The 25,969-nt window shown below is 50.2% G+C and overlaps 32 non-coding genes across 32 annotated transcripts; all 32 read right to left on the bottom strand.

Moving 5' to 3' along the window:
* Positions 1-4,353: 4,353 nt before the first annotated feature.
* Positions 4,354-4,494, bottom strand: LOC141168435 (U4 spliceosomal RNA). The gene has a single exon (XR_012252172.1). It is a non-coding gene; the product is annotated as a U4 spliceosomal RNA (small nuclear RNA).
* Positions 4,495-4,774: 280 nt separating this feature from the next.
* Positions 4,775-4,915, bottom strand: LOC141167651 (U4 spliceosomal RNA). The gene has a single exon (XR_012251444.1). It is a non-coding gene; the product is annotated as a U4 spliceosomal RNA (small nuclear RNA).
* A 280-nt stretch (positions 4,916-5,195) lies between these two features.
* LOC141168350 (U4 spliceosomal RNA) lies at positions 5,196-5,336 on the bottom strand. The gene has a single exon (XR_012252088.1). It is a non-coding gene; the product is annotated as a U4 spliceosomal RNA (small nuclear RNA).
* Positions 5,337-5,618: 282 nt separating this feature from the next.
* Positions 5,619-5,759, bottom strand: LOC141168531 (U4 spliceosomal RNA). The gene has a single exon (XR_012252265.1). It is a non-coding gene; the product is annotated as a U4 spliceosomal RNA (small nuclear RNA).
* A 280-nt stretch (positions 5,760-6,039) lies between these two features.
* On the bottom strand, positions 6,040-6,180 carry LOC141168528 (U4 spliceosomal RNA). Its single transcript, XR_012252262.1, has one exon. It is a non-coding gene; the product is annotated as a U4 spliceosomal RNA (small nuclear RNA).
* Positions 6,181-6,461: 281 nt separating this feature from the next.
* On the bottom strand, positions 6,462-6,602 carry LOC141168378 (U4 spliceosomal RNA). The gene has a single exon (XR_012252115.1). It is a non-coding gene; the product is annotated as a U4 spliceosomal RNA (small nuclear RNA).
* A 280-nt stretch (positions 6,603-6,882) lies between these two features.
* On the bottom strand, positions 6,883-7,023 carry LOC141167953 (U4 spliceosomal RNA). The gene has a single exon (XR_012251733.1). It is a non-coding gene; the product is annotated as a U4 spliceosomal RNA (small nuclear RNA).
* Positions 7,024-7,296: 273 nt separating this feature from the next.
* On the bottom strand, positions 7,297-7,437 carry LOC141168388 (U4 spliceosomal RNA). Its single transcript, XR_012252125.1, has one exon. It is a non-coding gene; the product is annotated as a U4 spliceosomal RNA (small nuclear RNA).
* An 8,617-nt stretch (positions 7,438-16,054) lies between these two features.
* On the bottom strand, positions 16,055-16,195 carry LOC141168338 (U4 spliceosomal RNA). The gene has a single exon (XR_012252077.1). It is a non-coding gene; the product is annotated as a U4 spliceosomal RNA (small nuclear RNA).
* A 280-nt stretch (positions 16,196-16,475) lies between these two features.
* LOC141167758 (U4 spliceosomal RNA) lies at positions 16,476-16,616 on the bottom strand. The gene has a single exon (XR_012251549.1). It is a non-coding gene; the product is annotated as a U4 spliceosomal RNA (small nuclear RNA).
* Positions 16,617-16,896: 280 nt separating this feature from the next.
* Positions 16,897-17,037, bottom strand: LOC141167863 (U4 spliceosomal RNA). The gene has a single exon (XR_012251649.1). It is a non-coding gene; the product is annotated as a U4 spliceosomal RNA (small nuclear RNA).
* A 280-nt stretch (positions 17,038-17,317) lies between these two features.
* LOC141168251 (U4 spliceosomal RNA) lies at positions 17,318-17,458 on the bottom strand. The gene has a single exon (XR_012251995.1). It is a non-coding gene; the product is annotated as a U4 spliceosomal RNA (small nuclear RNA).
* A 280-nt stretch (positions 17,459-17,738) lies between these two features.
* LOC141168105 (U4 spliceosomal RNA) lies at positions 17,739-17,879 on the bottom strand. Its single transcript, XR_012251856.1, has one exon. It is a non-coding gene; the product is annotated as a U4 spliceosomal RNA (small nuclear RNA).
* Positions 17,880-18,159: 280 nt separating this feature from the next.
* LOC141168322 (U4 spliceosomal RNA) lies at positions 18,160-18,300 on the bottom strand. The gene has a single exon (XR_012252063.1). It is a non-coding gene; the product is annotated as a U4 spliceosomal RNA (small nuclear RNA).
* Positions 18,301-18,578: 278 nt separating this feature from the next.
* LOC141167850 (U4 spliceosomal RNA) lies at positions 18,579-18,719 on the bottom strand. The gene has a single exon (XR_012251637.1). It is a non-coding gene; the product is annotated as a U4 spliceosomal RNA (small nuclear RNA).
* A 280-nt stretch (positions 18,720-18,999) lies between these two features.
* LOC141168457 (U4 spliceosomal RNA) lies at positions 19,000-19,140 on the bottom strand. Its single transcript, XR_012252194.1, has one exon. It is a non-coding gene; the product is annotated as a U4 spliceosomal RNA (small nuclear RNA).
* Positions 19,141-19,420: 280 nt separating this feature from the next.
* LOC141168473 (U4 spliceosomal RNA) lies at positions 19,421-19,561 on the bottom strand. Its single transcript, XR_012252210.1, has one exon. It is a non-coding gene; the product is annotated as a U4 spliceosomal RNA (small nuclear RNA).
* Positions 19,562-19,841: 280 nt separating this feature from the next.
* On the bottom strand, positions 19,842-19,982 carry LOC141167991 (U4 spliceosomal RNA). Its single transcript, XR_012251763.1, has one exon. It is a non-coding gene; the product is annotated as a U4 spliceosomal RNA (small nuclear RNA).
* Positions 19,983-20,262: 280 nt separating this feature from the next.
* Positions 20,263-20,403, bottom strand: LOC141168348 (U4 spliceosomal RNA). Its single transcript, XR_012252087.1, has one exon. It is a non-coding gene; the product is annotated as a U4 spliceosomal RNA (small nuclear RNA).
* A 280-nt stretch (positions 20,404-20,683) lies between these two features.
* Positions 20,684-20,824, bottom strand: LOC141167855 (U4 spliceosomal RNA). The gene has a single exon (XR_012251641.1). It is a non-coding gene; the product is annotated as a U4 spliceosomal RNA (small nuclear RNA).
* Positions 20,825-21,103: 279 nt separating this feature from the next.
* On the bottom strand, positions 21,104-21,244 carry LOC141168422 (U4 spliceosomal RNA). Its single transcript, XR_012252159.1, has one exon. It is a non-coding gene; the product is annotated as a U4 spliceosomal RNA (small nuclear RNA).
* A 279-nt stretch (positions 21,245-21,523) lies between these two features.
* On the bottom strand, positions 21,524-21,664 carry LOC141167719 (U4 spliceosomal RNA). The gene has a single exon (XR_012251511.1). It is a non-coding gene; the product is annotated as a U4 spliceosomal RNA (small nuclear RNA).
* A 280-nt stretch (positions 21,665-21,944) lies between these two features.
* Positions 21,945-22,085, bottom strand: LOC141168119 (U4 spliceosomal RNA). Its single transcript, XR_012251870.1, has one exon. It is a non-coding gene; the product is annotated as a U4 spliceosomal RNA (small nuclear RNA).
* A 280-nt stretch (positions 22,086-22,365) lies between these two features.
* On the bottom strand, positions 22,366-22,506 carry LOC141167699 (U4 spliceosomal RNA). Its single transcript, XR_012251492.1, has one exon. It is a non-coding gene; the product is annotated as a U4 spliceosomal RNA (small nuclear RNA).
* Positions 22,507-22,780: 274 nt separating this feature from the next.
* On the bottom strand, positions 22,781-22,921 carry LOC141167918 (U4 spliceosomal RNA). The gene has a single exon (XR_012251699.1). It is a non-coding gene; the product is annotated as a U4 spliceosomal RNA (small nuclear RNA).
* A 280-nt stretch (positions 22,922-23,201) lies between these two features.
* Positions 23,202-23,342, bottom strand: LOC141168393 (U4 spliceosomal RNA). The gene has a single exon (XR_012252130.1). It is a non-coding gene; the product is annotated as a U4 spliceosomal RNA (small nuclear RNA).
* A 280-nt stretch (positions 23,343-23,622) lies between these two features.
* LOC141167895 (U4 spliceosomal RNA) lies at positions 23,623-23,763 on the bottom strand. Its single transcript, XR_012251679.1, has one exon. It is a non-coding gene; the product is annotated as a U4 spliceosomal RNA (small nuclear RNA).
* Positions 23,764-24,043: 280 nt separating this feature from the next.
* Positions 24,044-24,184, bottom strand: LOC141168223 (U4 spliceosomal RNA). The gene has a single exon (XR_012251968.1). It is a non-coding gene; the product is annotated as a U4 spliceosomal RNA (small nuclear RNA).
* A 280-nt stretch (positions 24,185-24,464) lies between these two features.
* On the bottom strand, positions 24,465-24,605 carry LOC141167754 (U4 spliceosomal RNA). The gene has a single exon (XR_012251545.1). It is a non-coding gene; the product is annotated as a U4 spliceosomal RNA (small nuclear RNA).
* Positions 24,606-24,887: 282 nt separating this feature from the next.
* LOC141167931 (U4 spliceosomal RNA) lies at positions 24,888-25,026 on the bottom strand. Its single transcript, XR_012251711.1, has one exon. It is a non-coding gene; the product is annotated as a U4 spliceosomal RNA (small nuclear RNA).
* Positions 25,027-25,306: 280 nt separating this feature from the next.
* LOC141168513 (U4 spliceosomal RNA) lies at positions 25,307-25,447 on the bottom strand. The gene has a single exon (XR_012252247.1). It is a non-coding gene; the product is annotated as a U4 spliceosomal RNA (small nuclear RNA).
* Positions 25,448-25,727: 280 nt separating this feature from the next.
* Positions 25,728-25,868, bottom strand: LOC141168529 (U4 spliceosomal RNA). The gene has a single exon (XR_012252263.1). It is a non-coding gene; the product is annotated as a U4 spliceosomal RNA (small nuclear RNA).
* Positions 25,869-25,969: the final 101 nt, after the last annotated feature.

Genomic DNA, 25,969 nt, shown 5'->3' with positions numbered 1-25,969 from the left:
GGGAATGAATCTTCGGTAGTAGCCTACCAACCCGAGGAACTGCCGCACTTCCTTTATGCTGGAGGGTCTTGGCCAGTCCTTAATCACGGTGATCTTATCAGGGTCGGGAGCCACTCCGTCAGCACTCACCACGTGTCCCAGGTACTGCACCTTTGGTTTCAGGAGGTGACACTTGGAGGGTTTCACCTTTAGGCCGTAGATGCCAGAGCTTCAAACACTTCTGCCAGGTGTTTCAGGTGGTCCTCGTAAGTCTTGGAATAGACGATGACATCGTCCAGGTATAACAGGACCGTCTCGAAGTTCCGGTGTCCCAGACAGCATTCCATCAACCGTTGGAAGGTTCCTGGTGCGTTGCAGAGCCCGAACGGCATATAGTTAAATTCGCTGAGACCCATCGGGGTGGTGAATGCGGTCTTCTCCCGGTCCGCCTCTGCTACAGGAACCTGCCAGTACCCGCTAGTGAGATCCAAAGTAGAGAAGAAATTAGCAGATTTTAATGCAGCTAAGGACTCTTCTATCCTTGGTAACGGGTACGCATCTTTGTGTGTGATACGGTTGACCTTCCTGTAGTCTACACACATTCTCATGGTGTTGTCTTTCTTTTTCACTAAGACTAGTGGAGCTGCCCAGGGGCTACAGCTGTCCCTGATTACCCCAGCCTCCTTCATGTCTCTAAGCATCCCCTCCGCGTGTTGGTAGTGTGCCGGGGATACTGGTCGGTATCTCTCCTTTATGGGAGGATGGTCTCCCGTGGGGATGTGGTGTTCTACCCCCTTTACTCGCCCGAAGTCTAGCGGGTGTTTACTAAACACTCTCTCGTACTCTCGAACCACCCGATAGACTCCCTGTTTCTGGTGTGAGGGAGTGGAGTCAGTACCCAAATGCAGTTGCTGACACCAGTCCTCCATTGGTTTCTTAGAGCCGTTACCTTCCTCTGGTTGAGATGGAGGCAAGGGTTCCACGGCCTGTACAGAATTCTGGTTTATGGTGAACAATTTGGCTAGCGTGGCATACCGGGGCAGGTATACTTCTCTCTCCCCGATATTTATGATGCGAACGGGCACCCTCCCTTGGCGTACATCGACCACCCCCTGTGCTGTCAAAATGGTGGGCCTACTGTCTGAGTAGATGGGTTCTACCATTGCTTGGTAGTCTCTACCTCTTAGACAAATAGCTGCCCGGCACCAAATCATCATCTCACTTTTTGGGGGCATGGCAATAGGGAACGGGTCACACATTCTCACGCTACCTATCTCACCACCAGATAGTTCCACGTGTTGCCGCTTCATCAGTGCCCGGATCTCTTTTTGGAGCACACGCTGCTGGCCCGAACTGGCGTTCTTGGCAACCTGCTGTAAAATGAGAATCACTTCTGCAAGACAATTTTCAATCACATTAGTTCCCAAGGTTATTCTAGGGTGACTCTCATGACGGTCTATGTCCACTATAATCAGTCCTTGTGCCGCCAGTTCGACTTTACCGATCTTAATGGTCACCTCCTTGAATCCCACCTGCGGCGCGGGCTGACCATTGCTGGCGATGATACTCAGGTCATCATCTGGGTAGCGGGTTATGTCCGAGTCATTCCAGTACTGCTTAAAGAGCACGTACGGGATGGTGGTCACCTGTGACCCAGTGTCTAGTAGGGCACTCATAGGAATGCCATCCAGTACCACAGGCAAGATTGGACGTCCCCCTACGTATTTATCATGCCAGTTTGATGGGCCTGATGGTCTTATGCCTGGGGGTTGGCCCTCTACCCCAGGTTGTGCCCGTTTAAATGACAGTACCTTGCCACATGTCCGGGTTGATTGCAGCGGCGGTAGATGGGTCGTCCGTCCTCGTTGTATCTGTCGCTGGGTCTTCCTCTGGCCTGTGGGGTCCTCCTCAGTCGGCGCCATGGGACGTCCTCCGGTCCGGATGCGAGCTGGACCTTCCCTTGAGAAGAGACCAGTAAAGACTGCACATTTCTGGTTAGCGTGGCAACGCTCTTAGTCAGCTCTTGGACCTGATGGTGCAGGTCTGTAGCCGGGTCACTGTTTAAAGCCTGCGCATCAGCTCCCACAGGCCCTGCAGACAAGGGCGCCGTCTCCTGGTGGTAAGTGATAGCAGGGTGCCTGTGGGTCACAGCGCCACCTTGTGCCGGTTCTCGGAGCACCCGGATGGCTCTGTCCTTGAACTGTGCAAAGTCCAGGTCAGGGTCCTGTAAGGCCATTGCCCGCAACTGGGTTCGGTGGGCATTGCACAGTAGACCCTCAATAAATTGTTCAGTCAACAGCTTATCTTCATTTCCCACGCTGTCTGCCTGCTTAATGGCTCTCAGGGCCTCTTGTAGGTTTAGAGCATAGTCTCTTATACTTTCATGTGCCCGTTGTTTGCACCCGTAAAATCTGAGCTTTATTTCGGCTGAGGTGCGGGTATCAAATGTGTCTTTCAGCCGGGCTAGTATCTCTCTGACAGTCCTCTTCCTCCCAGGTGACCAGGACTTTACCTCCCTTTGGGCTGCCCCGATTAACTGGGCCACCAGGATGCTCACTTTTTGCTCTTCTGTGAGGGGGTATACCTGGAAGAGGTTATCAAGTCTTTCTCTAAAGTCATTTAGAGTATGTGACTCCCCTGAGTACTGGGGTAGCCAGGTTGCCCCCCGGATATAGGGCATGGTGAAGGGCATGACCGCAGCAGCGGTTGCGCTGGCGGTGGCTGTGGCAGTGGAGCTCCCCTAGGTATCCGGCATCCTCCTCCCCCCTAGTGGACCGTGGCCTACCTTGCGATGCTCTTCTTCCGTAGGCCGCGGCTCCGCAGTCGATCGTCGGGGTTGAGGACCTGGCGTCGCGCTCCGATGACGTCAGCGTCGCTCTTCCTCCCTTCCAGGACCTTGCGCAGCGTCACTGTGTGGGGCGGAGCGTCGGGCGGAGCTTCGGATCTCGCGGGCTTTTGGCGTCCACGCCCCTCTTCTTCCTGCTCGGCGTCCCGAAGATGGCGCCCGAAAGCGGGAAGCAGCTGCGGATGGCGGGAAGAAGGCAGAAGACGGCGGGAAAAGGTCCAAGATGGTGTCTGATGGCGGGAAACGGCTCCGGATGGCGGGAAACGACTCCGGACGGCGGGAAACTTCACCACAGGTAAGTTCAAAAGTCTTTTTCAGGCACGCAGTACCCGGTGGTTGCGGGCACGAAATCCTGCCGACTACGCCAAAGTTGACGCGCCCCTGGGCCTGTGCTGTGCAGGGGATACCCGGAGCTGAATCGCTGGTGGGATGCTGGGGTTGTAGTCTCAGTGTGGCGGCGACCCGGTCCGTGGCTCAGGGTGGTCAAACCAGTGGCAGTCTTAGGTAATAACAATGTCCGACTATGCCACCCGTGGATTGCGGTCAGTGGGGACCGCCGCTGCGCTGCAGACCGCTGAGGCTGATGTTGTTTGCGCAGCTGAGTATGGGATAACTCCCCACGGGAGAAGTATTGCCTCAGGGTAGCTAATGTGAGAGATGATGGGAGTGATGGTGTGAGCGTCCCAGTGCTAATGGTGCTGGTGCGGCAAGGAATCACAGAGACGTGTGGTGCAGTTCAGGGTCTTTACTGATGGTACAAGGCAGACCCTCCCGGGAGTTCTGGCTAGTATAAGGGGCCTGGTCAGTCTGTGAGCATGCAGGAGTTCCCCTGGCCAGGTGGAGTTGTAGGCCTCCCCGTTTATCTGCACTCTTCCTGGCTACCTTGCTGTCAGCGGTTACAAGTAGCCCACGTCCCTGAGTATACCGTGTGGTGCTCACCTGTATGGCTGGTGACTTGGGGCCTTCTGTTAGCCTCCGCTCCTGGATGGCGGCGCTGGTCCCTTCTTTGTGACTGAGCCTCCGGGCTTCTATGGCCAGAGGACCTGGAATCCCCTGCCGGCTGGTTTCTGCTGCTGGGTATATATCAGACCCCACAGCCTCGGACTCCTGTGTCCGGTTTTTAGTGTCCTCAGCCAGGGCGCGCTATATCTCTGCTCACAGCACCTGGCCTTCAGCTGCTGCTCCTACAGAGCTCCTGATGTATCTTTCCCTGTCTGCACCTTCACTCTAGGCTCTGACTGACCTAATTCCGCCCCAGACCCAGTTTATAAGGGCAGATTCCTCAGCTCCCAGGTCTGGGCGGGCCGTGTTGCATGCTTAGGGCTCCTGACCAGAGAAACCTCCCACTTGCTCCCAGACATAATATCTCTATTACTGTGGTAACCAGACCCCTGGGGTGCCACACAGGCAGATCAGCTCGATCTCTCCTGCTCCAAACGAAAATCATCAATACGATGCTGTGGGGCGTAAAACTTCCTTTCCCCACTGGGAGGAGCTAACACTCTGTCATTTGCATACCACAGATTAAGTCTCCTGAGAGACCAACAAAAATTGCCTATGCTGACTGTATTTCAAATCATTATGGCGGGGTATTGGGAAAAGTTTTCAATTAGCAATAATCACGCCTCAGTTAAACCTCATGGGCTACGATGCTGCCACTGCGCAAAGTTAAAGTAACTCAGGTGACCAAGAAATCCCCACTTCCAGGTAGAGCTCGTTTATGCCATGGTGAGTTCCAAATGACCACTGCCCTTCCTCCGCTGCCGCAAAGCATCCTGGGAGTTGCAATCTGAGGGCTCAGGGAAGAGGTCATTTTTGGAGATTGCAGGCAGATCATCTAGCTCTCTCAGGTTCCAAGTGAAAATCATCAATACGATGCTGTGGGGCGCAAGATTTCCTTTCCCAATTGGGAGGAGCTAACACTCTGTCATTTGCATACCATGGATTAAGTCTCCTGAGAAACCAACAAAAATTGCCGATGATGTCTGTATTTCAAGTCATCATGGCGAGCTATTGGGAAAAGTTTTCAATTAGCAATAATCACGCCTTGGTTAAACCTCATGGGCAACGATACTGACACAGCGCAAAGTTAAAGTAACTCAGGTGACCAAGAAATCCCCACTTCCAGGAAGAGCTCGTTTAAGCCATGGTTTGTTCCAAATGACCACTGCCCTTCCCATACTGCCTCAAGGCATCCTGGCAGTTGCAGTCTGAAGGCTCAAAGAAAAGGTCATTTTTGTCCATTGCTGGCAGATCAGCTCGATCTCTCCTGCTCCAAGCAAAAACCATCAATACTATGCAGTGTGGCACAACATTTCCTTTCCCCACTGGGAGGAACTAACACTCTGTCATTTGCATACCATGGATTAAGTCTCCTGAGAGACCAACAAAAATTGCCTATGCTGACTGTATTTCAAGTCATCATGGCAGGATATTGGGAAAAGTTTTCAATTAACAATAATCATGCCTCGGTTAAACCTCATGGGCTACGATACTGCCACTGTGCAAAGTTAAAGTAACTCAGGTGACCAAGAAATCCCCACTTCCAGTAAGAACTCGTTTAAGCCATGGTGAGTTCCAAATGACCACTGCCCTTCCTCCACTGCCACAAAGCATCCTGGGAGTTGCAGTCTGAGTGCTTAGGGAAGAGGTCATTTTTGGCCATTGCAGTCAGATCAGCTCGATCTCTCCTGCTCCAAGAGAAAATCATCAATATGATGCTATAGGGCACAAGATTTCCTTTCCCCCAACTGGGAGGAGCTAACACTCTGTCATTTGCATACCATGGATTAAGTCTCCTGAGAGACCATCAAAAATTGCCGATGCTGACTGTATTTCAAGTCATCACGGCGGGGTATTGAGAAAAGATTTTAATTAGCAATAATCACGCCTCAGTTAAACCTCATGGGCTACGATACAGCCACTGCACAAAGTTAAAGTAACTCAGGTGACCAAGAAATCCCCACTTCCTGGAAGTGATCGTTTAAGCCATGGCGAGTTCCAAATGACCACTGCCCTTCCTCCGCTGCCACAAAGCATCCTGGGAGTTGCAGTCTGAGGGCTCAGGGAAGAGGTTGTATTTGGACATTGCAGGCAGATCATCTAGCTCTCTCCTGTTCTAAGCTAAAATCATCACTACGATGCAGTGGGGTACAAGATTTCCTTTCCCAATTGGGAGGAGCTAACACTCTGACATTTGCATACCATGGATTAAGTCTCCTGAGAGACCATCAAAAATTGCCGATGCTGACTGTATTTCAAGTCATCATGGCGGGATATTGGGAAAAGTTTTCAATTAGCAATAATCACGCCTCCATTAAACCTCATGGGCTAAGATAATGCCACTGCGCAAAGTCAAAGTAACTAAGGTGACCAAGAAATCCCAGGTTCTAGGAAAAGCTTGTTTAAGCCATGGTGAGTTCCAAATGACCACTGCCCTTCCTCCGCTGCCGCAAAGCATCCTGGGATTTGCAGTCTGAGTGCTCAGAGAAGAGGTCATTTTTGGCCATTGCAGGCAGATAAGCTCAAACTCTCCTGTTCCAAGCGAAAATCATCAATACGATGCTGTAGGGCGCAAGATTTCCTTTCCCCCACTGGGAGGAGCTAACACTTTGTCATTTGCATACCATGGATTAAGTCTCCTGAGAGACCAACAAAAATTGTCTATGCTGACTGAATTTCAATTCATCATGGCGGGCTATTGGGAAAAGTTTTCAATTAGCAATAATCACGCCTCGGTTAAACCTCATGGGCTACGATACTGCCACTGCGCAAAGTTAAAGTAACTCAGGTGACCATGAAATTACCAATTCCATGAAGAGCTCGTTTTAGCCATGGTGAGTTCCATATGACCACTGCACTTCCTCCGCTACCGCCATGCATCCTGGAAGTTGCAGTCTGAGGGCTCAGTGAGGAGGTAATTTTTGGCCATTGCGGGCAGAACAGCTCGCTCTCTCCTGGTCCAAGCGAAAACCATCAATACGATGCAGTGCGGCACAACATTTACGTTCCCCACTGGGAGGAGCTAACACTCTGTCATTTGCATACCACGGATTAAGTCTCCTGAGAGACCAACAAAAATTGCCGATGCTGACTGTATTTCAAGTCATCATGACAGGGTATTGGGAAAAGTTTTCAATTAACAATAATCACACATTGGTTAAACCTCATGGGCTACGATACTGCCACTGTGTAAAGTAAGTCAGGTGACCAAGAAATCCCCACTTCCAGGAAGAGCTTGTTTAAGCCATGGTGAGTTCCAAATGATCACTGCCCTTCCTCCGCTGCCGCAAAGCATCCTTGGAGTTGCAGTCTGAGGGCTCAGGGAAGAGGTCATTTTTGGACATTGCAGGCAGATCATCTAGCTCTCTCCTGTTGCAAGCGAAAATCATCAATATGATGCTGTGGGGAGCAAGAATTCCTTTCCAATTGGGAGGAGCTAACACTCTGTCATTTGCATACCATGGATTAAGTCTCCTGAGAAACCAACAAAAATTGCCGAAGATGTCTGTATTTCAAGTCATCATGGCGAGCTATTGGAAAAAGTTTTCAATTAGCAATAATCACGCCTCGGTTAAACCTCATGGGCTACGATGCTGCCACTGCGCAAAGCTAAAGTAACGCAGGAGACTAAGAAATCCCCACTTCCAGGACGAGCTCGTGTAAGCTATGGTGAGTTCCAAATGACCACTGCCTTCCCCCGCTTCCGCAAGGCATCCTGGCAGTTGCAGTGTTAGGGCTCAGGGATGAGGTCATTTTTGGCCATTGCGGGCAGTTGAGCTGGCTCTCTCCTGCTCCAAGCAAAAACCATCAATACTATGCAGTGTGGCACAACATTTCCTTTTCTCACTGGGAGGAGCTAACACTTTGTCATTTGCATACCTCTGCGCAAAGTTAAAGTAACTCAGCTGACCCAGAAATCCCAGGTTCTAGAAAAAGCTTGTTTAAGCCATGGTGAGTTCCAATTGACCACTGCCCTTCCTCCGCTGCCACAAAGCATCCTGGGAGTTACAGTCTGAGTGCTCAGAGAAGAGGCAGGGGATACCCAGAGCCGGATGGCTGGTGGAATGCTGGGGGTTGTAGTCTCAGTGTGGCGGCCTACCCGGTCCGTGGCTCAGGGTGGTCAAACCAGTGGCAGTCTTAGGTAATAACAATGTCCGACTTCGCCACCCGTGGATTGCGGTCAGTGGGGACCGCCGCTGCGCTGCAGACCGCTGAGGCTGATGTTGTTTGCGTGGCTGAGTATGGGATAACTCCCCACGGGAGAAGTATTGCCTCTGGGCAGCTAATGTGAGAGATGATGGGAGTGATGGTGTGAGCGTCCCAGTGCTAATGGTGCTGGTGCGGCAAGGAATCACAGAGACGTGTGGTGCAGTTCAGGGTCTTTACTGATGGTACAAGGCAGACCCTCCCGGGAGTTCTGGCTAGTATAAGGGGCCTGGTCAGTCTGTGAGCATGCAGGAGTTCCCCTGGCCAGGTGGAGTTGTAGGCCTCCCCGTTTATCTGCACTCTTCCTGGCTACCTTGCTGTCAGCGGTTACAAGTAGCCCACGTCCCTGAGTATACCGTGTGGTGCTTACCCGTATGGCTGGTGACTCGGGGCCTTCTGTTAGCCTCCGCTCCTGGATGGCGGCGCTGGTCCCTTCTTTGTGACTGAGCCTCCGGGCTTCTATGGCCAGAGGACATGGAATCCCCTGCCGGCTGGTTTCTGCTGCTGGGTATATATCAGTGCCCACAGCCTCGGACTCCTGTGTCCGGTTTTTAGTGTCTTCAGCCAGGGCAAGCTATATGTCTGCTCACAGCCCCTGGACTTCAGCTGCTGCTCCTACAGAGCTCCTGATGTATCTTTCCCTGTCTGCAGCTTTACTCTAGGCTCTGACTGACCTAATCCCGCCCCAGACCCAGTTTATAAGGGCAGATTCCTCCCCTCCCAGGTCTGGGCGGGCCATGTTGCATGCTTAGGGCTCCTGACCAGAGAAACCTCCCACTTACTCCCAGACATAATATCTCTATTACTGTGGTAACCAGACCCCTGGGGTGCCACATTCCCCCCTAGTAAATTATAGTACTCCGGGACTAAACACATTTTTAAAGAAACATAAATACAAGGTATAACAATAACAAGACAACATATTTACAAGAAGCTTTAGTTCTTTAAAGGTCACGGCGTGTCCGTAACCGGGTGTCCATAAAACCCAAGGTGAAGTTTGTAAAACAAGGGGGTGTCCATGTCACCCCAGGTGAAACTTTAAGCGAAGTAGGGGACCTGTCCAAAGCAAACCCCTTGCGTTGCCCTTGGGCGTGGCTGCAAGGGTAGACTAACTACTTTGGGCCGCAAGGAGGCCACGCCAGACAGGTTTTCTCTTCTGCGGCCGTCTTCGCAAAAGGCACCAAGGTGCAACTATCTACAAAACTGTTCCGGTTATCCAGTGTCCATAACCTGTTAGTCCAAATAAATCTGCAGGGTAACTGAGAAACATAATTAGTAACAGGCAACAAACATATACCATAAACAGTTAACAGATAAATTCACAGTGTATTAGTTTATATTCTCCAGCGAGCGGGCATCTGACCTCTAGTGACTCTAGTGGACCTACGGAGCTCACTAACTGGTTCTGCACTACAGGGTGTAGGGGAGGTTGTAGGTAAGCTGGGCAGCTGTCTGCGCACTCTTTGGCTCACTACTAGCAGAGGGTTGATCCTCCTGTACTGCTGGTGTGGACTCTTCTGCCTCTTGGGCTGGCTGCTTTTCCAGCTCTACCAGTTTCTCTGTAGGCACTTGCGGGGCTGGCTGGAGAAAGGTGAGGACGGGTACCACGACAGCGCCGTTTACTTGTGTCCAAGACCGGGGGAAGTCTCCGAGTACGGTACTGATCATTTCTTCCCTTTCCTCTGCGGGTTGAGGGTTTTCTTGATATTCTTCAGGGCTTTGCAGCTGCTCGGGACACTTCTTCAGGTGGTCTCTGGAGACAATGGCTGTGGTTTCTCCTCCATCCTTACTGATTACGCAGATTTTTGGGTTCTCATGGCTTGATGGCAGTACGGTGTACGGGTCCTTCTCCCACTGGTCGTCCAACTTGTGGAGCCGCCTCTTACTCTTCAAGACCTGCTCTCCAGGTACCAGGGGAACAGCGGGAGCATACTGGTTATAAGCCTTCTCTTGCCTTTCTCTAGCTTGAGACAGACTTCGCTCGACACTCTCCTGTACTTTCCGATACTGCTGCTGCCATTCTGTATCCCAGTCTGCCTCTGGCGAGGTGTCCTCAGGCGTCAGGACTCCCATATCCAGGTCAATAGGCAGCTTACCAGGTCTTGCTCTCATTAGGTAAACCGGGGTACAGTTGGTGGAACCTACAGGGATGTGGTTATACAGGTCCACCAGATCGGGCAGTTTCTCAGGCCACAGACTGTGTTCTTCCAGGGGCAATGTTTTTTGCAGATCTATCACCACCTGGTTCATCTTCTCGCAGAGTCCATTGGTTTGAGGGTGATAGGGCGTTGTTCTTATCTTCTTGCAGCCATACAGGTTGCAGAACTCCTGGAAGACCTCCGCTTCGAAGGCTGGTCCTTGGTCTGTCAACACTTGGTCCGGGTACCCGTGTGGATGGCAGAAGTGCTGCTGGAAGGCTCTAGCTGCTGTTTGAGCCATTAAGTCCTTGACCGGGACCACTACCAGGAACCGGGAGTAATGATCTACGATTGTGAGGGCGTAGACATACCCAGATCTGCTTGGAGCCAGTTTCACATGGTCCAGGGCTGCCAGTTCCAGTGGCTGTCTGGTGATGATGGGCTGCAGGGGAGTCTTCTGGCTGGCACGGTCTTTTCTTCTCACGTAGCACGGGCCACAGTCTCTGCACCACCTCTCGATGGCTCCTCTCATGCCTACCCAGTAGAACCGTTCACGCAACAAGAACTCCAGCTTCTTCCATCCGAAATGCCCTGCTCCGTTGTGGTATGCCTCCAGAACCATAGCCGCGTCTCGTCTTGGAACCACTACCTGCCAGGTCAACTCATGTGTTCGAGAGTTAACCATTCTCCGGCACAGCTTCTCCCTGTAGAGGAACAGCTTACTTTTCTCCTTCCACAGTTGCTTGGTCTCCTCCGGAGCATCTGGGTCAAGACGGGCATCGGCCTGGGTCAGCATTTCCTTCACCAAATGGACTGCGGGATCACTGTCTTGCGTATCCGCCCAGTTGTAGTGGGGCAAGGGATTGAACGTCACGGAGCGCCTGTCCTTCTCACGGTGGGAATACAGGGTAATCCCATGACGGTGGAACGCAGGGAGCTCAACTTCTTCCAGATCTTCTGGATCTTCCCCTACGTCCGGTAAGTTCGGCATTCTAGACAGGGCATCCGCGTTGGCATTTGAGCGTCCTGCTCGGTATTTGATGGTGAATTCAAAGTTGGACAGGCGGGCCATCCATCTCTGTTCCAGGACACCGAGCCCTGCAGTGTCCAGGTTTGTCAACGGGTTGTTATCCGTGTACACGGTGAATTTGGAGGAGGCAAGGTAATGCTTGAAACGTTCGGTCACTGCCCACACTACTGCCAGGAACTCCAGCTTGAATGAGCTATAATTCTCAGGGTTCCTCTCCGTGGGCCGTAGCTTTCGGCTGGCGTAAGCGATTACCCGTTCTTTCCCTTGCTGGATCTGGGACAGTACGGCTCCTAGCCCGATGTTGCTTGCGTCCGTGTGGAGGATAAAAGGCTGGCTGTAGTCTGGATATGCCAGGATTTCATCCCCCGTGAGGGCCATCTTCAACTGGCAGAAGGACTCCTCTTCCAGCTTTTCCCACCTGAAGGGCGGCTTCTGGTTTTTGGCTTTCCGAGATTGACCTATCAGGAGGTCCTGCATAGGGGCTGCCATTTTGGTGAAACCGGGAATGAATCTTCGGTAGTAGCCTACCAACCCGAGGAACTGCCGCACTTCCTTTATGCTGGAGGGTCTTGGCCAGTCCTTAATCACGGTGATCTTATCAGGGTCGGGAGCCACTCCGTCAGCACTCACCACGTGTCCCAGGTACTGCACCTTTGGTTTCAGGAGGTGACACTTGGAGGGTTTCACCTTTAGGCCGTAGATGCCAGAGCTTCAAACACTTCTGCCAGGTGTTTCAGGTGGTCCTCGTAAATCTTGGAATAGACGATGACATCGTCCAGGTATAACAGGACCGTCTCGAAGTTCCGGTGTCCCAGACAGCATTCCATCAACCGTTGGAAGGTTCCTGGTGTGTTGCAGAGACCGAACGGCATATAGTTAAATTCGCTGAGACCCATCGGGGTGGTGAATGCGGTCTTCTCCCGGTCCGCCTCTGCTACAGGAACCTGCCAGTACCCGCTAGTGAGATCCAAAGTAGAGAAGAAATTAGCAGATTTTAATGCAGCTAAGGACTCTTCTATCCTTGGTAACGGGTACGCATCTTTGTGTGTGATACGGTTGACCTTCCTGTAGTCTACACACATTCTCATGGTGTTGTCTTTCTTTTTCACTAAGACTAGTGGAGCTGCCCAGGGGCTACAGCTGTCCCTGATTACCCCAGCCTCCTTCATGTCTCTAAGCATCCCCACGGCGTGTTGGTAGTGTGCCGGGGATACTGGTCGGTATCTCTCCTTTATGGGAGGATGGTCTCCCGTGGGGATGTGGTGTTCTACCCCCTTTACTCGCCCGAAGTCTAGCGGGTGTTTACTAAACACTCTCTCGTACTCTCGAACCACCCGATAGACTCCCTGTTTCTGGTGTGAGGGAGTGGAGTCATTACCCAAATGCAGTTGCTGACACTAGTCCTCCATTGGTTTCTTAGAGCCGTTACCTTCCTCTGGTTGAGATGGAGGCAAGGGTTCCACGGCCTGTACAGAATTCTGGTTTATGGTGAACAATTTGGCTAGCGTGGCATACCGGGGCAGGTATACTTCTCTCTCCCCGATATTTATGATGCGAACGGGCACCCTCCCATGGCGTACATCGACCACCCCCTGTGCTGTCAAAATGGTGGGCCTACTGTCTGAGTAGACGGGTTCTACCATTGCTTGGTAGTCTCTACCTCTTAGACAAATAGCTGCCCGGCACCAAATCATCATCTCACTTTTTGGGGGCATGGCAATAGGGAACGGGTCACACATTCTCACGCTACCTATCTCACCACCAGATAGTTCCACGTGTTGCCGCTTCATCAGTGCCCGGATCTCTTTTTGGAGCACACGCTGCTGGCCCGAACTGGCGTTCTTGGCAACCTGCTGTAAAATGAGAATCACCTCTGCAAGACAATTTTCAATTACATTAGTTCCCAAGGTTATTCTAGGGTGACTCTCATGACGGTCTATGTCCACTATAATCAGTCCTTGTGCCGCCAGTTCGACTTTACCAATCTTAATGGTCACCTCCTTGAATCCCACCTGCGGCACGGGCTGACCATTGCTGGCGATGATACTCAGGTCGTCATCTGGGTAGCGGGTTATGTCCGAGTCATTCCAGAACTGCTTAAAGAGCACGTACGGGATGGTGGTCACCTGTGACCCAGTGTCTAGTAGGGCACTCATAGGAATGCCATCCAGTACCACAGGCAAGATTGGACGTCCCCCTACGTATTTATCATGCCAGTTTGATGGGCCTGATGGTCTTATGCCTGGGGGTTGGCCCTCTACCCCAGGTTGTGCCCGTTTAAATGACAGTACCTTGCCACATGTCCGGGTTGATTGCAGCGGCGGCAAATGGGTCGTCCGTCCTCGTTGTATCTGTCGCTGGGTCTTCCTCTGGCCTGTGGGGTCCTCCTCAGTCGGCGCCACGGGACGTCCTCCGGTCCGGATGCGAGCTGGACCTTCCCTTGAGAAGAGACCTGTAAAGACTGCACAGTTCTGGTTAGCGTGGCAACGCTCTTAGTCAGCTCTTGGACTTGATGGTGCAGGTCTGTAGCCGGGTCACTGTTTAAAGCCTGCGCATCAGCTCCCACAGGCCCTGCAGACAAGGGCGCCGTCTCCTGGTGGTAAGTGATAGCAGGGTGCCTGTGGGTCACAGCGCCACCTTGTGCCGGTTCTCGGAGCACCCGGATGGCTCTGTCCTTGAACTGTGCAAAGTCCAGGTCAGGGTCCTGTAAGGCCATTGCCCGCAACTGGGTTCGGTGGGCATTGCACAGTAGACCCTTAATAAATTGTTCAGTCAACAGCTTATCTTCATTTCCCACGCTGTCTGCCTGCTTAATGGCTCTCAGGGCCTCTTGTAGGTTTAGAGCATAGTCTCTTATACTTTCATGTGCCCGTTGTTTGCACCCGTAAAATCTGAGCTTTATTTCGGCTGAGGTGCGGGTATCCAATGTGTCTTTCAGCCGGGCTAGTATCTCTCTGACAGTCCTCTTCCTCCCAGGTGACCAGGACTTTACCTCCCTTTGGGCTGCCCCGATTAACTGGGCCACCAGGATGCTCACTTTTTGCTCTTCTGTGAGGGGGTATACCTGGAAGAGGTTATCAAGTCTTTCTCTAAAGTCATTTAGAGTATGTGACTCCCCTGAGTACTGGGGTAGCCAGGTTGCCCCCCGGATATAGGGTATGGTGAAGGGCATGACCGCAGCAGCAGTTGCGCTGGCGGTGGCTGTGGCAGTGGAGCTCCCCTAGGTATCCGGCATCCTCCTCCCCCCTAGTGGACCGTGGCCTACCTTGCGATGCTCTTCTTCCGTAGGCCGCGGCTCCGCAGTCGATCGTCGGGGTTGAGGACCTGGCGTCGCGCTCCGATGACGTCAGCGTCGCTCTTCCTCCCTTCCAGGACCTTGCGCAGCGTCACTGTGTGGGGCGGAGCGTGGGGCGGAGCTTCGGATCTCGCGGGCTTTTGGCATCCACGCCCCTCTTCTTCCTGCTCGGCGTCCCGAAGATGGCGTCCGAAAGCGGGAAGCAGCTGCGGATGGCGGGAAGAAGGCAGAAGACGGCAGGAAAAGGTCCAAGATGGCGTCTGATGGCGGGAAACGGCTCCGGATGGCGGGAAACGACTCTGGACGGCGGGAAACTTCACCACAGGTAAGTTCAAAAGGCTTTTTCAGGCACGCAGTACCCGGTGGTTGCGGGCACGAAATCCTGCCGACTACGCCAAAGTTGACGCGCCCCTGGGCCTGTGCTGTGCAGGGGATACCCGGAGCTGAATCGCTGGTGGGATGCTGGGGTTGTAGTCTCAGTGTGGCGGCGACCCGGTCCGTGGCTCAGGGTGGTCAAACCAGTGGCAGTCTTAGGTAATAACAATGTCCGACTATGCCACCCGTGGATTGCGGTCAGTGGGGACCGCCGCTGCGCTGCAGACCGCTGAGGCTGATGTTGTTTGCGCAGCTGAGTATGGGATAACTCCCCACGGGAGAAGTATTGCCTCAAGGTAGCTAATGTGAGAGATGATGGGAGTGATGGTGTGAGCGTCCCAGTGCTAATGGTGCTGGTACGGCAAGTAATCACAGAGACGTGTGGTGCAGTTCAGGGTCTTTACTGATGGTACAAGGCAGACCCTCCCGGGAGTTCTGGCTAGTATAAGGGGCCTGGTCAGTCTGTGAGCATGCAGGAGTTCCCCTGGCCAGGTGGAGTTGTAGGCCTCCCCGTTTATCTGCACTCTTCCTGGCTACCTTGCTGTCAGCGGTTACAAGTAGCCCACGTCCGTGAGTATACCGTGTGGTGCTCACCCGTATGGCTGGTGACTTGGGGCCTTCTGTTAGCCTCCGCTCCTGGATGGCGGCGCTGGTCCCTTCTTTGTGACTGAGCCTCCGGGCTTCTATGGCCAGAGGACCTGGAATCCCCTGCCGGCTGGTTTCTGCTGCTGGGTATATATCAGTCCCCACAGCCTCGGACTCCTGTGTCCGGTTTTTAGTGTCCTCAGCCAGGGCGAGCTATATCTCTGCTCACAGCCCCTGGCCTTCAGCTGCTGCTCCTACAGAGCTCCTGATGTATCTTTCCCTGTCTGCACCTTCACTCTAGGCTCTGACTGACCTAATCCCGCCCCAGACCCAGTTTATAAGGGCAGATTCCTCAGCTCTCAGGTCTGGGCGGGCCGTGTTGCATGCTTAGGGCTCCTGACCAGAGAAACCTCCCACTTGCTCCCAGACATAATATCTCTATTACTGTGGTAACCAGACCCCTGGGGTGCCACACAGGCAGATCAGCTCGATCTCTCCTGCTCCAAACGAAAATCATCAATACGATGCTGTGGGGCGTAAAACTTTCTTTCCCCACTGGGAGGAGCTAACACTCTGTCATTTGCATACCACAGATTAAGTCTCCTGAGAGACCAACAAAAATTGCCTATGCTGACTGTATTTCAAATCATCATGGCGGGGTATAGGGAAAAGTTTTCAATTAGCAATAATCACGCCTCAGTTAAACCTCATGGGCTACGATGCTGCCACTGCGCAAAGTTAAAGTAACTCAGGTGACCAAGAAATCCCCACTTCCAGGTAGAGCTCGTTTATGCCATGGTGAGTTCCAAATGACCACTGCCCTTCCTCCGCTGCCGCAAAGCATCCTGGGAGTTGCAATCTGAGGGCTCAGGGAAGAGGTCATTTTTGGAGATTGCAGGCAGATCATCTAGCTCTCTCATGTTCCAAGTGAAAATCATCAATACGATGCTGTGGGGCGCAAGATTTCCATTCCCAATTGGGAGGAACTAACACTCTGTCATTTGCATACCATGGATTAAGTCTCCTGAGAAACCAGCAAAAATTGCCGATGATGTCTGTATTTCAAGTCATCATGGCGAGCTATTGGGAAAAGTTTTCAATTAGCAATAATCACACCTTGGTTAAACCTCATGGGCAACGATACTGACACAGCGCAAAGTTAAAGTAACTCAGGTGACCAAGAAATCCCCACTTCCAGGAAGAGCTCGTTTAAGCCATGGTTTGTTCCAAATGACCACTGCCCTTCCCACACTGCCTCAAGGCATCCTGGCAGTTGCAGTCTGAAGGCTCAAAGAAAAGGTCATTTTTGGCCATTGCTGGCAGATCAGCTCGATCTCTCCTGCTCCAAGCAAAAACCATCAATACTATGCAGTGTGGCACAACATTTCCTTTCCCCACTGGGAGGAACTAACACTCTGAAATTTGCATACCATGGATTAAGTCTCCTGAAAGACCAACAAAAATTGCCTATGCTGACTGTATTTCAAGTCATCATGGCAGGATATTGGGAAAAGTTTTCAATTAACAATAATCATGGCTCGGTTAAACCTCATGGGCTACGGTACTGCCACTGTGCAAAGTTAAAGTAACTCAGGTGACCAATAAATCCCCACTTCCAGTAAGATCTCGTTTAAGCCATGGTGAGTTCCGAATGACCACTGCCCTTCCTCCACTGCCGCAAAGCATCCTGGGAGTTGCAGTCTGAGGGCTCAGGGAAGAGGTCATTTTTGGCCATTGCAGGCAGATCAGCTCGATCTCTCCTGTTCTAAGCAAAAATCATCACTACGATGCAGTGGGGTACAAGATTTCCTTTCCCAATTGGGAGGAGCTAACACTCTGTTATTTGCATACCATTGATTAAGTCTCCTGAGAGACCATCAAAAATTGCCAATGCTGACTGTATTTCAAGTCATCATGGCGGGATATTGGGAAAAGTTTTCAATTAGCAATAATCACGCCTCGGTTAAACCTCATGGGCTACGATACTGCCACTGCGCAAAGTTAAAGTAACTCAGGTGACCAAGAAATCCCCACTTCCAGGAAAAGATCACTTACGCCATGGTGAGTTCCAAATGACCACTGCTCTTCGCCCGCAACCGCAAGGCATCCTGGCAGTTGCAGTCTGAGGGCTTAGGGAAGAGGTCATTTTTGGCCATTGCGGGCAGATCAGCTCGCTCTCTCCTGCTCCAAGCAAAAACCATCAATACGATGCAGTGCGGAACAACATTTCCTTTCCCCACTGGGAGGAGCTAACACTCTGTCATTTGCATACCATGGATTAAGTCTCCTGAGAGACCATCAAAAATTGCCTATGCTGACTCTATTTCAAGTCATCATGGCGGGATATTGGGAAAAGTTTTCAATTAACAATAATCACACCTCGGTTAAACCTCATGGGCTACGATACTGCCACTGCGCAAAGTTAAAGTAACTCAGGTGACCAAGAAATCCCCACTTCCAGGAAGTGCTCGTTTAAGCCATGGTGAGTTCCAAATGACCACTGCCCTTCCTCCGCTGCCACAAAGCATCCTGGGAGTTGCAGTCTGAGGGCTCAGGGAAGAGGTCATTTTTGGACATTGCAGGCAGATCATCTAGCTCTCTCCTGTTCCAAGCAAAAATCATCACTACGATGCAGTGGGGTACAAGATTTCCTTTCCCAGTTGGGAGGAGAAAACACTCTGTCATTTGCATACCATAGATTAAGTCTCCTGAGAGACCAACAAAAATTGCCAATGCTGACTGTATTTCAAGTCATCATGGCGGGCTATTGGGAAAAGTTTTCAATTAGCAATAATCACGCCTCGGTTAAACCTCATGGGCTACGATACTGCCACTGCGCAAAGTTAAAGTAACTCAGGTGACCATGAAATCCCAACTTCCTTGAAAAGCTCGTTTTAGCCATGGTGAGTTCCAAATGACCACTGCCCTTCCCCCGCTGCCGCAAGGCATCCTGGCAGTTCCAGTTTGAGGGCTCAGGGAGGAGGTCATTTTTGGCCATTGCAGGCAGATCAGCTCGATCTCTCCTGCTCCAAGCGAAAATCATCAATACGAAGTTGTGGGACGGAAGACTTCCTTTCCCCACTGGGAGGAGCTAAAACTGTCATTTGCATACCATGGATTAAGTCTTCTGAGATAACAACAAAAATTGCCGATGCTGACTGTATTTCAAGTCATCATGGCAGGAAATTGGGAAAAGTTTTCAATTAGCAATAATCACGCCTCGGTAGAACCCCATAGGCTACGATGCTGCCACTGCGCAAAGTTAAAGTAACTCAGGTGACCAAGAAATCCCCACTTCCAGGATGAGCTCGTTTAAGCCATGGTGAGTTCCAAATGACCACTGCCCTTACTCCGCTGCCGCAAAGCATCCTGGGAGTTCCAGTCTGAGTGCTCAGGGAAGAGGTCATTTTAGGCCATTGCAGGCAGATCAGTTCGATCTCTCCTGCTCCAAGCGAAAATCATCAATAGGATGCTGTGGGGCGCAAGATTTCCTTTCCCAACTGGGAGGAGCTAACACTCTGTCATTTGCATACCATGGATTAAGTCTCCTGAGAGACCAACAAAAATTGCCTATGCTGACTATATTTTAAATCATCATGGCAGGGTACTGCGAAAAGTTTTCAATTAGCAATAATCATACCTCGGTTAAACCTCATGGGCTACGATACTGCCACTGCGCAAAGTTACAGTAACTCAGGTGACCAATAAATCCCCACTTCCAGGAAGAGCTCGTTTAAGCCATGGTAAGTTCCAAATGACCACTGCAATTCCTCCGCTGCCGCAAAACATCCTGGGAGTTGCAGTCTGAGGGCTCAGGGAAGAGGTCATTTTTGGAGATTGCAGGCAGATCATCTTGCTCTCTCCTGTTATAAGCAAAAATCATCACTACGATGCAGTGGGGTACAAGATTTCCTTTCCCAATTGGAAGGAGCTAACACTCTGTCATTTGCATACCATGGATTAAGTCTCCTGAGAGACCAACAAAAATTGCCTATACTGACTGTATTTCAAGTCATCACGGCGGGGTATTGGGAAAAGTTTTCAATTACCAATAATCACGCCTCGGTTAAACCTCATGAGCTACGATACTGCCACTGCGCAAAGTTAAAGTAACTCAGGAGACCAAGAAATCCCAGCTTCCAGGAAGAGCTTGTTTAAGCCATGGTTAGTTCCAAATGACCACTACCCTTCCTCTGCTGCCACAAAGCATCCTGGGAGTTGCAGTCTGAGGGCTCAGGGAAGAGGTCATTTTTGGCCATTGCAGGCAGATCATCTCGATATCTCCTGTTCTAAGCAAAAATCATTACTACGATGCTGTGGGGCGCAAGACTTCCTTTCCCCACTGGGAGGAGCTAACACTCTGTCATTTGCATACCATGGATTAAGTCTCCTGAGAAACCAACAAAAATTGCCGAAAATGTTTATATTTCAAGTCATCATGGCGAGCTATTGGAAAAAATTTCCAATTAGCAATAATCACGCCTCACTTAAACCTCTTGGGTTACGATACTGCCACAGCACCACGTTAAAGTCACTCAGGTGACCAAGAAATCCTCACTTCCAGGAAGTGCTCTTTTAAGCCATGGTGAGTTCCAAATGACCACTGCCCTTCCTCCGCTGCCACAAAGCATCCTGGGAGTTGCAGTCTGAGGGCTCAGGGAAGAGGTCAATTTTGGACATTGCAGGCAGATCATCTAGCTCTCTCCTGTTCCAAGCAAAAATCATCACTACGATGCAGTGGGGTACAAGATTTCTATTCCCAATTGGGAGGAGCTAACACTCTGTCACTTGCATACCATGGATTAAGTCTCCTGAGAGACCATCAAAATTTGCCGATGCTGACTGTATTTCAAGTCATCATGGCGGGCTATTGGGAAAAGTTTTCAATTAGCAATAATTACGCCTCGGTTATACCTCATGGGCTACGATACTGCCACTGCGCAAAGTTAAAATAACTCAGGTGACCAAGAAATCTCCACTTCCAGGAAGACCTCGTTTAAGCCATGGTGAGTTCCAAATGACCACTGGCCTTCCCCCGTTACCGCAAGGCATCCTGGCAGTTACAATCTGAGGGCTCAGGGAAGAGGTCATTTTTGGCCATTGCGGGCAGATCAGCTCGCTCTCTCCTGTTCCATGCAAAAACCATCAATAGGATGCAGTCCGGAACAACATTTCCTTTCCCCAGTGAGAATAGCTAACACTCTGTCATTTGCATACCATGGATTAAGACTCCTGAGAGACCAACAAAAATTTCCGATGCTGACTGTATTTCAAGTCATCATGTTGGGCTATTGGGAAAAGTTTTCAATCAGCAATAATCACGCCTCAGTTAAACCTCATGGGCTATGATACTGCCGCTGAGCAAAGTTAAAGTAACTCAGCCGACCAAGAAATCCCAGCTTCCTGGAAGAGTTTGTTTAAGCCTTGGTGAGTTCCAAATGACCACTGCCCTTCCCCCGCTACCGCAAGGCATCCTGGCAATTGCAGTCTGAGTGCTCAGAGAAGAGGTAATTTTTGGCCATTACAGGCAGATCAGCTCCATCTCTCCTGCTCCAAGCGAAAATCATCAATACGATGCTGTGGGGCGCAAGATTCCTTTCACCACTGGGAGGAGCTAACACTCTGTCATTTGCATACCATGGATTAAGTCTCCAGAGAGACCAACAAAAATTGCCTATGCTGACCGTATTTCAAGTCATTATGGCGGGGTATTGGGAAAAGTTTTCAATTAGCAATATTCATACCTCGGTTAAACCTCATGGGCTACGATACTGCCACTGCGCAAAGTTAAAGTAACTCAGGTGACCAAGAAATCCCCACTTGCAGGAAGAGCTCGTTTAAGCCATGGTGAGTTCCGAATGACCACTGCCCTTCCCCCGCTGCCACAAAGCATCCTGGGAGTTGCAGTCTGAGGGCTCAGGTAGAGGTCATTTTTGGCCATTGCGGGCAGATCAGCTCTATCTCTCCTGCTCCAAGCAAAAACCATCAATACTATGCAGTGTGGAACAACATTTCCTTTCCCCACTGGGAGGAGCTAACACTCTGTCATTTGCTTACCATGGATTAAGTCTCTTGAGAGACAAACAAAAAGTGCCTATACTGACTGTATTTCAAGTCATCATGGCGGGGTATTGGGTAAAGTTTCCAATTAGCAATAATCAAGCCTCAGTTAAACCTCATGGGCTACGATACTACCACTGCACAAAGTTAAAGAAACTCAGGTGACCATGAAATCCCCACTTCCAGGAAGAGCTTGTTTAAGCCATGGTGAGTTCCAAATCACCACTGCCCTTCCCCCGCTACCGCAAAGCATCCTGGTAGTTGCAGTCTGAGGGCTCAGGGAAGAGGTCATTTTTGGACATTGCAGGCAGGTCATCTAGCTCTGTCCTGTTCCAAGCGAAAATCATCAATACAATGCTGTAGGGTGCAAGATTTCCTTTCCCAATTGGGAGAAGATAACACTCTGTCATTTGCATACCATGGATTAAGTCTCCTGAGAGACCAACAAAAATTGCCTATGCTGACTGTATTTCAAGTCATCAAGGCGGGGTATTGGGAAAAGTTTTCAATTAGCAATAATCACGCCTCAGTTAAACCTCATGGGCTACGATACTGCCACTGCGCAAAGGTAAAGTAACTCAGGAGACCAAGAAATCCCAACATCCAGGAAGAGCTCGTTTAAGCCATGGTTAGTTCCAAATGACCACTGCCCTTCCTCCGCTGCCGCAAAGCATCCTGGTAGTTGCATTCTGAGGGCTCAGGGAAGAGATCATTTTTGGACATTGCAGGCAGGCCATCTAGCTCTGTCCTGTTCCAAGCAAAAATCATCAATACAATGCTGTAGGGTGCAAGATTTCCTTTCCCAATTGGGAGAAGCTAACACTCTGTCATTTGCATACCATGGATTAAGTCTCCTGAGAGACGAACAAAAATTGCCGATGCTGACTGTATTTCAAGTCATCATGGCGGGATATTGGGAAAAGTTTTTAATTAGCAATAATCACGCCTCAATTAAACCTCATGGGCTACGATACTGCCACTGCGTAAAGTAACTCAGGTGACCAAGAAATCCCCACTTCCAGGAAGAGCTCGTTTAAGCCATGGTGAGTTCCAAATGACCACTCCCCTTCCCCCGCTGCCGCAAAGCATCCTGCGAGTTGCAGGCTGAGGGCTTAGGGAAGAGGTCATTTTTGGCCATTGGGGGCAGATCAGCTCGATCTCTCCTGCTCCAAGCAAAAACCATCAATACTAAGCAGTGTGGAACAACATTTCCTTTCCCCACTGGGAGGAGCTAACACTCTGTCATTTGCATACCATGGATTAAGTCTCCTGAGAGACCAACAAAAATTGCCTATACTGACTGTATTTCAAGTCATCATGGCGGGATATTGGGAAAAGTTTTCAATTAGCAATAATTACACCTAAGTTAAATCTCATGGGCTACGATACTGCCACTACGCAAAGTTAAAGTAACTCAGGTGACCAAGAAATCCCTACTTCCAGGAAGAGCTCGTTTAACCCATGGTGACTTCGAAATGATCACTGCCCTTCCCCCGCTACCGCAAGGCATCCTGGCAGTTACAGTCTGAGGGCTCAGGGAAGAGGTAATTTTTGGCCATTGCGGGCAGATCAGCTCGCTCTCTCCTGCTCCAAGCGAAAACCATCAATACGATGCAGTGCGGAACAACATTTCCTTTCCCCACTGGGAGGAGCTAACACTCAGTCATTTGAATGCTATGGATTAAGTCTCCAGAGAGACCAACAAAAATTGCCTATACTGACTGTATTTCAAGTCATCATGGCAGGATATTGGGAAAAGTTTTCAATTAGCAATAATCACACCTCAGTTAAACCTCATGGGCTACGATACTGCCACTGCGCAAAGTTAAAGTAACTCAGGAGACCAAGAAATCCCAGCTTCCAGGAAGAACTTGTTTAAGCCATGGTTAGTTCCAAATGAACACTGCCCTTCCTCCGCTGCCGCAAAGCATCCTGGGAGTTGCAGTCTGAGGGCTCAGGGAAGAGATCATTTTTGGACATTGCAGGCAGATCATCTAGCTCTCTCCTGCTCCAAGCGAAAACCATCAATACGATGCAGTGCGGAACAACATTTCCTTTCCCCACTTGGAGGAGCTATCACTCAGTCATTTGGATATTATGGATTAAGTCTCCTGAAAGACCAACAGAAATTGCCTATACTGACTGTATTTCAAGTCATCATGGCAGGGTATTGGGAAAAGTTTTCAATTAGCAATAATCATGCCTCGATTAAACCTCATAGGCTACAATACTGCCACTCTGCAAATTTAAATTAACTCAGGTGACCAAGAAATCCCCACTTCCAGGAAAAGCTCGTTTAAGCCATGGTGAGTTCCAAATGACCACTGCCCTTCCTCCGCTGCCGCAAAGCATCCTGGGAGTTACAGTCTGAGTGCTCAGAGAAGAGGTCATTTTTGGCCATTGCAGGCAGATCAGCTCGATTTCTCCTGCTCCAAGCGAAAATTATCAATACGATGCTGTGGGGCGCAAGACTTCCTTTCCTCACTGGGAGGAGCTAACACTCTGTCATTTGCATATCATGGATTAAGTCTCCTGAGAAACCAACAAAAATTGCCGATGATGTCTGTATTTCAAGTCATCATAGCGGGCTATTGGGAAAAGTTTTCAATTAGCAATAATCACGCCTCGGTTAAACCTCATGGGCTACGATACTGCCACTGCGCAAAGTTAAAGTAACTCAGGAGACCAAGAAATCCCCACTTCCAGGAAGAGCTCGTTTAAGCCATGGTGAGTACCAAATGACCACTGCCCTTCCCCCGCTGCCGCAAGGCATCCTGGCATTTGCAGTCTGAGGGCTCAGAGAAGTGGTCATTTTTGGCCATTGCGTGCAGATCAGCTCGATCTATTCTGCTCCAAGCAAAAACCATCAATACTATGCAGTGTGGCGCAAGATTTCCTTTCCCAATTGGGAGGAGCTAACACTCTGTCAATTGCATACCATGGATTAAGTCTCCCGAGAGACCAACAAAAATTGCGGATGCTGACTGTATTTCAAGACATCATGGCGGGGCATTGGGAAAAGTTTTCAATTAGCTATAATCACGCCTCGGTTAAACCTCATGGGCTACAATACTGCCACTGCACAAAGTTAAAGTAACTCAGGTTACTAAGAAATCCCAGTTTCCAGGAAGAGCTCGTTTAAGCCATGGTGAGTTCCAAATGACCACTGCACTTCATACGCTGCCGCAAAGCATCCTGGGAGTTGCAGTCTGAGGGCTCAGGGAAGAGGTCATTTTTGGACATTGCAGGCAGATCATCTAGGTCTCTCCTGTTCCAAGTGAAAATCATCAATACGATGCTGTGGGGCGCAAGATTTTCTTTCCCAATTGGGAAGAGCTAATACTCTGTCATTTGCATACCATGGATTAAGTTTCCTGACAGACCAACAAAAATTGCCGATGCTGACTGTATTTCAAGTCATCATGGCGGGATATTGAGAAAAGTTTTCAATTAGCAATAATCACGCCTTGGTTAAATCTCATGGTCTACGATACTGCCACTGCGCAAAGTTAAAGTTGCTCAGGTGACCAAGAAGTCCCCACTTCCAGGAAGAGCTCGTTTAAGCCATGGTGAGTTCCAAATGACCACTGCCCCTCCTCCGCTGCCGCAAAGCATCCTGGGAGTTACAGTCTGAGTGCTCAGAGAAGAGGTCATTTTTGGCCATTGCAGGCAGATCAGCTCGATTTCTCCTGCTCCAAGCGAAAATTATCAATACGATGCTGTGGGGCGCAAGACTTCCTTTCCTCACTGGGAGGAGCTAACACTCTGTCATTTGCATATCATGGATTAAGTCTCCTGAGAAACCAACAAAAATTGCCGATGATGTCTGTATTTCAAGTCATCATAGCGGGCTATTGGGAAAAGTTTTCAATTAGCAATAATCACGCCTCTGTTAAACCTCATGGGCTACGATACTGCCACTGCGCAAAGTTAAAGTAACTCAGGAGACCAAGAAATCCCCACTTCCAGGAAGAGCTCGTTTAAGCCATGGTGAGTACCAAATGACCACTGCCCTTCCCCCGCTGCCGCAAGGCATCCTGGCATTTGCAGTCTGAGGGCTCAGGGAAGTGGTCATTTTTGGCCATTGCGGGCAGATCAGCTCGATCTATTCTGCTCCAAGCAAAAACCATCAATACTATGCAGTGTGGCGCAAGATTTCCTTTCCCAATTGGGAGGAGCTAACACTCTGTCAATTGCATACCATGGATTAAGTCTCCCGAGAGACCAACAAAAATTGCGGATGCTGACTGTATTTCAAGACATCATGGCGGGGCATTGGGAAAAGTTTTCAATTAGCAATAATCACGCCTCGGTTAAACCTCATGGGCTACAATACTGCCACTGCACAAAGTTAAAGTAACTCAGGTTACTAAGAAATCCCAGTTTCCAGGAAGAGCTCGTTTAAGCCATGGTGAGTTCCAAATGACCACTGCACTTCATACGCTGCCGCAAAG

This window comes from Phyllobates terribilis, unplaced genomic scaffold (genome assembly GCF_046119375.1).
Source record: "Phyllobates terribilis strain yellow unplaced genomic scaffold, ASM4611937v1 Scaffold_11__3_contigs__length_659146591, whole genome shotgun sequence".
Taxonomy (NCBI): domain Eukaryota; kingdom Metazoa; phylum Chordata; class Amphibia; order Anura; family Dendrobatidae; genus Phyllobates; species Phyllobates terribilis.
This window is presented reverse-complemented; position numbering and strand designations above follow the sequence as displayed.